The sequence below is a fragment of the Bos javanicus genome, chromosome 15 (genome assembly GCF_032452875.1).
Source record: "Bos javanicus breed banteng chromosome 15, ARS-OSU_banteng_1.0, whole genome shotgun sequence".
Classification (NCBI taxonomy): domain Eukaryota; kingdom Metazoa; phylum Chordata; class Mammalia; order Artiodactyla; family Bovidae; genus Bos; species Bos javanicus.
The window spans coordinates 63,277,160-63,289,246 of record NC_083882.1 but is presented as its reverse complement, the minus strand read 5'-3'; the positions used below and the strand labels follow the sequence as shown (position 1 = coordinate 63,289,246).

Genomic DNA, 12,087 nt, shown 5'->3' with positions numbered 1-12,087 from the left:
CACCAGCCAGGAGAACTGTGAGCTCAGATGGCTCAGTCCCCCATTTATCTTACCTATGGGCTCACAGGGAAGGTGGGCTGAAGAAAGAGGAAGGAGGAGAGAGGAAGTGGTGAGGGGACGGGGGGTCTTCCTGATCTGTGAAATGAAAGAGACAGGTGTAGCTACTTAGAGGTCGAAACTCATGGAAGGGTTGTGAGGATTAATTAATTAAGACAGTGTCTGAACATGTCATGCCATAGCGCCCAGCGCACAGTAGGTGCTCAAACGTGGTGGCTCGTCTCATTGTCATGGGACTGGTGAAGAAACGAGCCAGCTTCTAGACACAGTGGAGGATGCTGAGAGGCGACCGGCTTCACCCAGGATCCTCGAGTGGTGGAGTTGCCCCTTACCTGGACCCGATGGAGAATGGGCCCGTCCCCTTCCCCCAGGTCTGACCAGGGACAGAGGGCACAGTCAGAAAATTAACACCAGGAAGACAGTGAGGGGTTTGGGGGCCCCTGTGTGGAGGAAAAAAAAAATGACTAGAAGCCAGTCAAAGGTCAGGAAATCCATTTTTTTTTTCTCCTTACAGATCTATAAGTTGAGAGGTTTGTAAAGGTCAGTGTTGTTTTTTTAAAGTACCTTCAGGATTTACATCCTGAGTAACACTCGGTTTCCTCTGTGGTAAACATGAAGATCCAATTAGTTTTCCCTATAATTCAAAGAGATCCGAGAAACAGGGACCTTTCCGGTTGGAGTCAGTTTGGCTATAAAGTTTCTTGCTACATTATTCTGAGGATGAACTTTAATCCATATCTTATCTCCTGTTTGAAAATGAACATCCCTTCTCTTCTTATCATAATGTTTCTGCTTTCTTTTTCACTTTTTTTCCCCTTTCCTTAGGAGCCTTGGCCGTACTCCTTTTTGGCAATTAGAGTGAATTCTTCATACTTTGTTATGTGTTGCACTCAGTTACCTTAAGAATTTTTCTCCCTGTCTTGACTCCAGAAGGCATTTTAAGGTCCTGTCAAAGCAGAATGTTGCTGGAAGCCGAGCTTTCTGGGCCCCAATTCTCAGTCTTTTACAGCGATGTGAAATGGTGATCACTGAATATTTCTCTTTTTTATGGCATCTTTGGCCAGGGATGAAATCACTATGCAGCCGTTCCATGAACCCTGATTACAAAGGCTGCTTCTCAGTCTCTGGGTTTCTCCCTTTCCCTCTGGGCTTACTAAAACCATCCTGGTTTTTCCCCGGGGGACTGTGGGGTGAGGTGGGCAATCACCAAATACCTTCCAGGGTGAGATTTTCCCCCACAATGGCCTATTGTGGTGCCCTGACCAGGGCTAGTTCTGGATTCCTGGGGTGAGAAGACCGGGGTATCCTTCACCTCCTTTCATGGAGGGTGAGAGTCCGTGTTCCAGGCCCTTCTGCAAGGCAGGACTGACCTTTGAGTAAAAGATCTGTCTGTGAGCTAAGGAGTTGAAGGGCTTCGAGCTCTGCAGCCATCTTATCTAATTCTCTTTTGACCAAGAGAAGAGGCATGAGCTCTTCAACTACCAGATCGTGTCTTGTACAGACATCATTTGGAAGATTTGATAGGAGACACGGGTCCTCTCTAGCACAATCCCTAACTGACCTAAGATCCTGATAATCATAATAATTATCGTCTACCTAGTGTTTACTATGAACAGGCCCCAGAGAGGCACTTTACATGTATTATCTCATTTAATCTTAGACCAGATACTATTATGGTTTCCACTTTCGACATACAGAAACTAAGGCACAGGCAGGTTAAGTAACTCATCCAAAGCCCAAAAGAGTAAGCGCTGGAGCATGGCGCAAATGGCAGTTCAAAACATCATATATATATATTTTTTTTTTTTTGATGAGGGAAGAAAAGGATGGATGACCATTTGAACACCTAGCTAATATGGTTCATTTACAGAGAAGTTTTTACTTTGCCTCTAAAAAGATTGCCATTTGGTTTTCCTCTTTGCCTGTCGCCTAACAGTCTAGAGAGAAAGTATATCAAATCAGAATGCATTCTGAAGTTGCAAAGAACAGACAATCCAACTCAAACTGACTTTATTAAGGATATTTATGAACTCATGTAATGGCGAGTCCAAAACTACAGTGATCCAGCATCTCGATGATGGGTTAGTTTTTTTTTCTGTTTTTCCATTCTGCCTTCTGAAGCGTGTACTTCCAAAGGCTGATTTTCTTCATGGTGACAAAGTGGCTATAGCATTCTAGGCTTCATACGCGAGTAGTTGAGAAGGGAAGAGAGCTTTTTTTTTTTTTTTTTTCAGTATTCTGAGCAAGATCCGAAGGTTCACTTTTGTTGGACAACTTAAATTGCAGCTAACCCTTGAATCAACCTCCATTCAATGCCAGGGGAGTGGCATTTATTGACTGAACTTAAGCCAAACACTGATCACCCCTGTAAACAGGGGCAGAATCTATTTCTACTTCCACTACGTGGGATACACAGCGAGGCTGGATACCCACATAAAAATCTGGGTGTGGCCCAAAAGGGGAGAACATTGAATGAGCACTGGGTAAATAATTCATATCTTTGAATCATTTAAAGATAAAGCATGCCTTTGGTTGAAAGTGACAGAATGCCAAATGACTGAAATGTAGGAGATGATTAATCTCACTTTGTGTGAAATGTAGAAGCAGGCCATTCCAGTGGGTGGAGTGGCTTAATGATATCTCCTGTGACTTGAGCTTTTTCTCGCTTTCATACTCAGCAATGGTCATCAATGGCTGCTGGAACTCTTGGCATTACCTTCTCAAGTGTGACTCGAACAAGAAGGAAGCAGGAAGGATGGAAATAAAAAGTCTCTCTACCTATGCATCTTGTCTGTCACTGAGCTAAGAAAACCTTTCTCCCAAATCCCCCAGTCATCTCTCTCTTCATTGCTACTGATCCGATCTGGATCACATGGCCATCACTAGCTATACAGGAGGCTGGGAAAGTGAATACTTGCAATTTTCAGTCTCTATCACGGGAAGCTGGCAAGAAAAAAAGTTGGCTGAGAATGGCCTTGGGTAATCATCTAGTAATGTCTTGTTTTGGTAATTTTGAGCAAATGAAGTGAAAGTGAATGAAAGAAAGTGAAGTCACTTAGTCGTGTCCAATTCTGTGGCCCTGTGGACTGTAGCCCACCAAGCTCCTCCATCCATGGCATTTTCCAGGCAAGAGTACTGGAGTGGGTTGCCATTTCCTCTACTGTCCTAAGATTTTACTAGTATCCATTAAAGAGAATAATACCGAGATCTGGCTTAATCCATTAGAGAGAAAATACCAAGATCTGGCTCAGTCTCAAAGTACTTTTTAGCAAAACTCAGACTCACAGTAGTTAGCATTCATCCATACTATCTTCAAATACAAAGTTCAATGCAGCATTAGGTATTCAAGTGTTGAAATCAATGAGAGCTTTATCAGAAGCACATTTAGGCATCAGCCTACTTCACATTGTCAGCAGTCAAGGAACACCTCACACCTAATTAAAAATCAGACGTCTAAAGTAGGCCTATAAAAATTGGAAATTCCAATACAGACCATTAATTAATCTGGTTTGCTTTTTCAAGATGGCAAAAATATTTCTCTACTAATTAATTCCCTCATCTTCAGGGCTATAAGCTCAGTCTCAAAGTACATTACAAATATCCTATCACTCAATAAATTGCAGCTAGTATCAGCAAAATATTTTTGGCTTATTTGAGGACTGGCGCAACAAGGCCAAGAAAGTGACTCAATAGATTAGAGAAACGGTAGAGTGAAAGATGCTGAGAACAATCTGATTACATGAACATACATCCATTATGTTTTCAGTTTCGAACTATTCCAACTGTGGATATTTTTTTATTTTTTTCCTCCTGACTTCCTTTGAAAAACGACATGAACAAATTTTTCACTGCAGTTGGAAGCAGACTCTGTTAGAAGAAAGAGGCCAATACCCGGGGAAACTGTGACAAATGAATCTGCTCGGAGGAAAGAAAAACTTAAAACATTCAGAGAGCTGAGCATCCAGGAGTAATTGCAGTTTGGCTGGGCAGGGCCAATGTAGACTTACATTTAGTACTGACTCACAACCAACATTTCATGGTGCTTCAGCATTTATGAGACATTTTTACTTACTCTGCCAACTGGCCCAGGTTCTAATAAATCTCCACTAGAACATATTTGGTGTGTACAATTATACTGGATGTAATAGGTATTATTTTTGGCAGCCCAGAAGTTTATTCCCCATCTTCCCTTTTCTGGCAGCCAGCTCAGGTCTGGCCAATCACAGTGTCCATTCACCTGGACTCATTGAGGGCCAATCGGTGTCTTCCCCTGAGATTCTGATACATAGCCAATAGAGTTACTCACCCACCTCATCAGCACCCCGTGCTGCAAAGCTAGAAAGTGAGACTGGAACTGTAGAGGAGAACAACGGGAGATGGAGAGAGTTTAGCAACTCTTTTGGAACTAGGATCAATCTTTGCCTGATCTCAGACCCCTTGGGATATCTTAGCTAGGTGAGCCAAAAAATTCCATTTCAGACTTAGCTAGTTTGGTCTGAATGTCTGTCATTTACATACAAAATCCTGATTGATGCCACCATTTAAACTGTGTACAATCCATCTTTGCAGGTTCAGCTTGAATTGAGACTCTTTGACGAAGTCTCCCCTGATGACTCTCCCTGACCCTTCTTCTTTCCAGTAGCCACATCACTCACTGATTGTACCAGCTGGCACAGTGTCAGATGTAATCGCAATATTCTATGATTTTTCAAATGTCTTTTCAGCTGTGTTGTATGTAAAGTCTTATGGGAATGGATAATACAGTCCCCAGTCAACAAATAGGAGAAGTTCTGAAAGGATTTTTGGAAGTTGTTTGGTTTGAACTTGAAATACATGTCTCCAGAGAAGTAATATAAGCGATGGTTAAGTTCCCAGGCTAGCTCACTAAAGCCTATTTTATGAAAATGTGTATACAATGGCAGAGAATCACAGAGGAGTCGTGCAGAAAACTACTGCTTGGAAAAAAGTAGGTTTGATTGGAGAAAACCAGGAGGTAGAAACAGACTTTTCAGGACTATCTGGAAAAGCTTTAGAGTGGTGTTGGTCTTCTTTCTTAGAAATTAGTTTTTATTTTTACCAAATTATATATCCACATTGTTCTCCAAGGCTTACCACAAACAAATAGCCGTTCCCAAGCTACTCCATCTCCTCAATTTTCTGATTTATTTTTGGAGGGAACTGCTTTTAATCTTATAGTTGTTTACTTTGGTATTTAACACGTATGTCTAAGCCACTTCTTGAGTTTTCTTTTTTAGGCATTTTCTGTTGATTTCCATGAAGGCATATAAGCATTTAGCGTCCATCTTCACCTGCCCACCCTGGTACACAACACTCACACCCTCATCTTCTTGAAGCAGGTCTAGCATAAGACTTTGGTTAGATCAATATTTGTTCACATTATCACAACTAGATAACACGCAATTCACTGCTGAGCCATGTAGTATAAAATGTGTGAAGATTACTTTTCCTTTGAATCACAACTCTAAGTTGTCTTAGGAATAATAATTACATTATTTTCTGTTGATTTGCTGAAGTTTTTATGTAATTATTAAGGTAGCCTCAAATTTTCCCCCAGTTGGCTCTGTATCTTGCCAACAAGTTTGGTAAACACGATGTCCTTTGTTACCACCTATATCTTTTATCCCTTAGTCCTTTTTTTTTCCGTATAGCTAATGTCCAAGAGCTCTGCTTTGTTCTCATTTCTGCTTTGTATTTTTTAAATAGGTTGTACTGTTTTAAATACCTTTAACGGTTTCCTCAAATTCAGTTCAGTACTACTTTTGATAGTACTATTTTTGATAGCTGATGGATGCATATATTCTTTTATTTCTCTGAGAATTTTAATGAAGAAAAAATACTGGTTTTCTTCTCCCTCAATAGCCTTTGTCTTTTCTGTTTGTTCTTACCACCTCTTTAACATTAGAATCTTTCTTCTAACAGCAAGTGATTCTTGGTATTCAAGTGGGGCAAAAAAAAAAAAAAAAAAAGAACTAATTGGGAGTTGTGAGGATGGGGCTTATCAACTATGGGCTTCACCACAGGGTGATCTTATTGGATCTGATCATAAGCCTGTCACATCAGCATCTTTTCTCTTTGTTCTTTTATTGTGGACCATTAAAAAAAAAAAACTTCATTGAGTTTGTTATTGTACCCCTCTGTTTTATGTTCTGGCCACGAGGCATGCGGGATCTTAGCTACAGGGATCAAACCTACATGCCAAACCCACATGTCCTGCATTGGAAAGCAGATTAATCACTGGACTGCCAGGGACATCCCTCTTTTCTTTTTGGCTGGCCAGATTCATCAGAGAAGAATTCTGCAACCTTCTCTTTAGAAGATGTACGTCAGGCTTTCAACCTACTAGAGATCAGGGCTTGGGCTGTATCTAAATTTTCATTTAATCCTCTTGTTTTTAATGCACTTAGCTTCTCCGGAGAATAAACCTCCAGTATTTTGCTGGTAAGACACAGTCACCCAGGTGTAATGACTTGGAGAGGTTATCAGTTTACTTCTTCAATAGACTTCCAACTGCAGCTCTATGTTCCGTTCCCCAGTGCTGCAGTGCAAATTAGGATTCTTTTCAGAGCTCACTATCATCAGCTTGGGAGTCTGATTTCTTGGGTCTTCTGTTGGTTACCACTAGACTTTTTGCTTTTTTTAAACAAGAATGGAGTAATTGTTCATGTTGCACTTTTCACTTTACTCATCAAGAATATCATTCCAAACCAATAAATAGTTCCTAAACTACACTCATAGTTCTCTTGTATTCCTTCGTATAAATGTACCATCATTTATTTAACCCACTTTCTACTGCTGGATAAATGTGGGTTATTTCCAATTTCTTTATAAGCAACTGAGTTTTGACTATTTTTGTTGCAAATATTCTGTTTATGCCTTTAACTATTTCCTCAAATTCAGTTCAGTGCTACTTTTGACAGTATTATTTTTGATAGCTCATTAATCCCACAGGATGTTTCATGAAATAGGTTCTGCAAACAAATATATTTGGAACTGCTGAGATTCTGTGTGCATCAGAATTTTAAAAGCTCCATAGATGCTTCTGTTGTGCAGCTCAGTCTGGAAACCATCTTGATCACAGACTCTGCTTCCATTTTACCCAAGAAAAGCTGTGCTAATTGAGGCTGAGTGAAGCAGTAGAAGAAAAACTGGCAGGTCTCTTAGTCCCTTTGGGCTGGTGTAATACAATACCATAGACTGGGTGGCTTATAAATAACAGAAATTTCTCACAGTTCTGGGGGCTGCAAAGTCCCAGATCAAGACACAGGCAGGTTTTGTGTCTTGGGAGAGCCCAGTTCCTGGTTCATAGGCAGCCATCTAGTAGCTGTGTTCTCACACAGCAGGATGGATAAAGAAGCTTTCTGGGGCCTCTTTTACAAAGGCACCAGTCCTACTGGGCTCTGCTTTGATGACCTAACCATCTCCAAAGGTCCCACCTCCAAACACCACTGCACTGGGGGTTGTTGTTATTGCTGTTAAGTCACTAAGCCCTGTCCAACTCTTTTGTGAACCTATGGACTGCAGGCTGCCAGGCTCTTCTGTTCATGGGATTATCCCAGCAAGAATATTGAAGTGGCTTGCCATTTCCTCCTCCAGGGTATTGTCCCGATCAAGGGATCAAACCTGCATCTCCTGCATTGCAGGCATATTCTTCACGGCTGAGCCACTGGGGAACGCTACACTGGGGATTCAGTTCAGTTCAGTCACTCAGTCGTGTCTGACTCTTTGCTACCCCATGGACTGCAGCATGCCAGGCTTCCCTATCCATCACCAACTCCTGGAATTTGGTCAAACCCATGTTGATTGGATCAGTGATATTATCTAACCATCTCATCCTCTGTCCTCCCCTTCTCCTCCTGCCTTCAATCTTTTCCAGCATCAGAGTCTTTTCCAATGAGTCAGTTCTTCAAATCTGGTGGCCAAAGTATTGGCGTTTCAGCTTCAGCATCAGTCCTTCCAATGAATATTCAGGACTGATTTCCTTTAGGATGGACTGGTTGGATCTCCTTGCAGTCCAAGGGACTCTCAAGAGTCTTCTCCAACACCACAGTTCAAAAAGGATCAATTCTTTGGTGCTCAGCTTTCTTTATGGTCCAACTCTCACATCCATACATGACTACTGGAAACACCAGAGCTTTGACTAAACGGACCTTTGTCGGAATGTTTCTGCTTTTTAATATGCTGTTTAGGTTTGTCATAACAAGGAGCAAGCGTCTTTTAACTTCATGGCTGCAGTCACCATCTACAGTTATTTTGGAGCCCAAGAAAATAAAGTCTGTCACTGTTTCTTCCCCATCTATTTGCCATGAAGGGATGGGACCAAATGCCATGATACATTGGGGATTAGTGAATTTGTGGAGGGCAGGGGGGCGGCAGTGGTGGTGGTGGTTAGGAGACAAATCACAGAACATTCAGTCTCCAGCAGCAGAGTAAGAATATGTGTGGTTCAGAATGATGAACAGCCCAACATTAGTTGTTGTTCACTCACTAAGTCGTGTCAGACTCTTTGCGACCCCATGGACTGCAGCATGCCAGGCTTCCCCGTCCTTCACTATCTCCCAGGGTTTGCTCAAACTCATGTCCATTGAGTGGGTAATGCCATCCAACCATCTCACATAGTATCACCCATCTACTTTATTATGAGTATGTGCTCAGAGCTCTATACAGTGGGAAGTAATGCTTTTGGCATAATTTCGTTTAAAAAATTCATGAAATGAGGAAATAAAGCACAGTTTGTTTGGAACACAAACCTCATAGTCTACACTCGGGGAAAAAAGAATGCTTAATGCTGTTGAGAGGGAGGGTTCCAGACGGGAATACAAGCACCATTTTGCTGCTGCTGCTGCTAAGTCGCTTCAGTCGTGTCCGACTCTGTGCGACCCCACAGATGGCAGCCCACCAGGCTCTGCCATCCCTGGGATTCTCCAGGCAAGAACAGTGGAGTGGGTTGCCATTGCCTTCTCCACTGTGTGAAAGTGAAAAGTGAAAGTGAAGTCGCGTCCGACTGGTAGTGACCCCATGGACCACAGCCTACCAGGCTCCTCCATCCATGGGATTTTCTAGGCAAGAGTACTAGAGTGGCTTGCCATTGCCTTCTCCGCGAGCCAAGTCTAGTAGTTCTCAAATTATAGTGAGCAGACATTTCACAAGCCAAGCTTGTTAAAAATGCAAATTTCTGGGCTCATCGCTCTTAATCTAACTTGTCAGCTACAGTGTAAACTCTAAGCTCTAAATCCTGAACATACAACAAGGATTCCCCCAGGAGTCTAATGGAGGTGGTCTGTGGACCAAAATTTGAGAAACTGGTGTAGGCAGTATTTTGCCAGAAATCATTAGAGTAGCTTTAATCTGGAAACTTCTCTGAAGTTTACTTGTTAATTGTCACAGGATCTTGGGGTTAAGGCTGAGAACACTTTTTCCCATCCAACAGGGCACCAAGGCCAGAAGATGCGCTGGAGTGATCCACTTTGGAGTGATTTTTACAGAGCCCAGTGTGTTAGGCAAACATTTGGGGTGGGCTGGGTTTTCTAACCTTGTCTGTTTGGCTGTTTGTTTCCTGAGGTCACTTAAAATGCATGCAGTCCCTTAGAAAGTAAGGCTGTCAGGCTGAAAGGCTATCAAGACCCTGGTAACTGGGCTTTAAAAAACAGAAGTTAGAGAAAATGAGAAAACAGGCCGGTTTGATGTTTGGTCCAAGGAATAGGAAATAACCACTCAGAAATCGGAAATACATTTTTTGGGGTCTCTGTTCCTCTCTGCACCTTAACTTTTCGCGACCTGACAATGCTCCTCTTTCTCCTGAGGCCTGTCTCCTACTCTGAACACTCTTAGAGTCGGATCAAAGCGCCAGCACGCCAATCTTTGACCCAACTAAGTAGCCAACGCCCTCTCAGAGGCTGGGCCGGATTGGAGCTTTAGGTTGCGGGGCGAAGCTCTCAGGCTAAGCCCCTTGCTGGGCTCCCTAGTATCTCGGGTCAAGAGTCGCGAGCAGAGAACCGCACAGCGACCCCGCGCCGGGCAGCCCCGCGCCCCCGGAAGCTCGGGCTCTCCGGCGCCGGGTTGCGGCGGCCTGGGCGGACGCGCTGTGTGCTCCGCGGCCCGGGTCACCGCGTCACTCACAACCGGTCCCCACAAGGGCCGTCCCGGTCTCAGGAGACTCGAGCGACACCGGCCACCGAGGGTAAGCGCTGCGCATCCGGCGGACGCTCTGGAAGCAGGCGCGGGGCTGCGGGCGAGCCCCGGGAGGGAGAGTCGGGGTCTCCGCGGCTCCTGCGGCGGTCTGGCCCGAGTCCGCCGCCAGCCCGGGTTTCAAGTTCAAATGCACGGGGTCGGTGCGGCTTCTCTCCGCTCTTCTTCCGCCAGGCCTGGGAGCCCGCGGTCCCCGCTCCTGCGTTGCACGGAGTGGGAATGACTCGAGCCACCGGCTGTTTACCCCCCTCCCCGCCCCCAGCCTCACTCTCTGCCCTTGTGCACCTTGCCCTTGCACAGCCAGAGCCGCGTGGCCGTCTCGACAAGGTCACCCCCGCTTGCCCGGCCAGACCAGCTGCCTGCTTTCTCTTTGCTCAGCTCGGAGTTCCCGCTAGAAAACACACCGGAAGGGGGAGCTTTGGGCCCAGAGAAGGCTTTTCTGTCCAAAAAGGCCCGCCTCCCGCGCACCTGGTTTTAATAAGAGCCTAGGGAGAAATATGGCTGGGGCGGGGAGGCTCTGAGGGCTCCCCAAGAAATTCTGTCTAGAGTGAGAAAGAAGGGTGCACATGGATCATACGTGAGCAGGCGCACTCGGTGCACAAGGGTTGGTTAAGACCTCGTGCACTTTTCAACTTTGCGGCTTGGAGCAGATGTAAGATGGTAGTGATGTTAGAAATGGAATATAAACAACAGTGAAAAACACATTTATTAACATCGAGGACAAGAAGATCGCACAGTGGTGCACAATGTATTCTTTTCTCCCCAGTTTTAACAACAACATTGAAATGTTTTAACAACAATATTGAAAACAACCTTACCCCTGTCCTATATCTCCCACTGCCTAGGTCCATGTGCGCACATACTTTTTACATAGTTGCATTTAGAAGTACAGGGCATTCTTATTTCAAATTCTAGAACAGGGAGGTTAATTACATCCTAAGAAAACAGAAGTCTTCATTAGTTCTGAGAAAAAGATCTCTCAATATATGAGAAGTTAAAGATTGTATCACACTTTCAACCTATGTTATAAAAGTTTAAAGGATAAAGGACATGAAAGGCTTTCTTTAAAGACCCTGTGAGACATGTAAATATATATTCACACACATTCTTTTTGCATCTAAAGCCAAGAACAAATTTTCCAATATAGCACTTTGATCTTTGCACTCTAAAGAACTCAACTCTACCTTGTACTAGACTTTAAAGAACATTAAAGGGCATTTGCCTTGGGAGCGTTTGCTAAGTGAATGTGATCCTGGAAACATTTCCTGGCCCCCTTACCCACTCCCCACCTCCTTTTCCCCTGGGTAGCTTGGGTGCAGATGCTGTGTGACCCACTGGCTCTTCTAAGGGCCCCACCCATGGTGACCCTCCCAGTCTCAGGAAGTAGGCCCTGGAGGAGCTGGGGCTCAGGCAGTTTTTGGGGGGCCCAGATTTTGGACTAGAGAGCGAGTGGGATTCTCCCCCAGAGGCCTGGGACTGCTGGCCACTCACAGCCCCTGACCTTTTTAGCACTTCCTAGCGCTTGGCTGCATGTGAGGTTCCCAAGTTCACGGTGGGAGGTGCCCGTGAAAGATGCGCTGTTATTGTTGGACTCCCAGCACAGGGAGTAATTAGGGGAGTGACATGTGCTCAAGTCCAGGCCTTTCCTTGTGGGGTGGGTCACTTACGAAGCCGCGCCTGGCCTCTTGCTGGCAAAGGCTGTGGATTCCTGAGGATTCCTACGTGGTTCACTTCTCGGAGGAAGCCTTGATGAGGAAGAGGCTGGGAGTGGGGGCAGAAAAGTTTGGAATTTCCCGTGGTTCCTTGGGGATTGATTGTTGTTGA

General features: G+C 44.4%; 1 protein-coding gene across 2 annotated transcripts in view; it reads left to right on the top strand.

Moving 5' to 3' along the window:
• Positions 1 to 9,783: 9,783 nt before the first annotated feature.
• Positions 9,784 to 12,087, top strand: part of LOC133226928 (uncharacterized) — a 194,341-nt gene continuing 192,037 nt past the window's right edge. Inside the window, exon 1 of one of the 2 annotated variants that reach the window (XM_061381045.1) lies at positions 9,784 to 10,255. The gene's annotated coding sequence lies outside the window, so the exon portion shown is untranslated. The remainder of the gene's footprint in view (positions 10,256 to 12,087) is intronic. The other variant, XM_061381042.1, reaches the window with a different exon arrangement.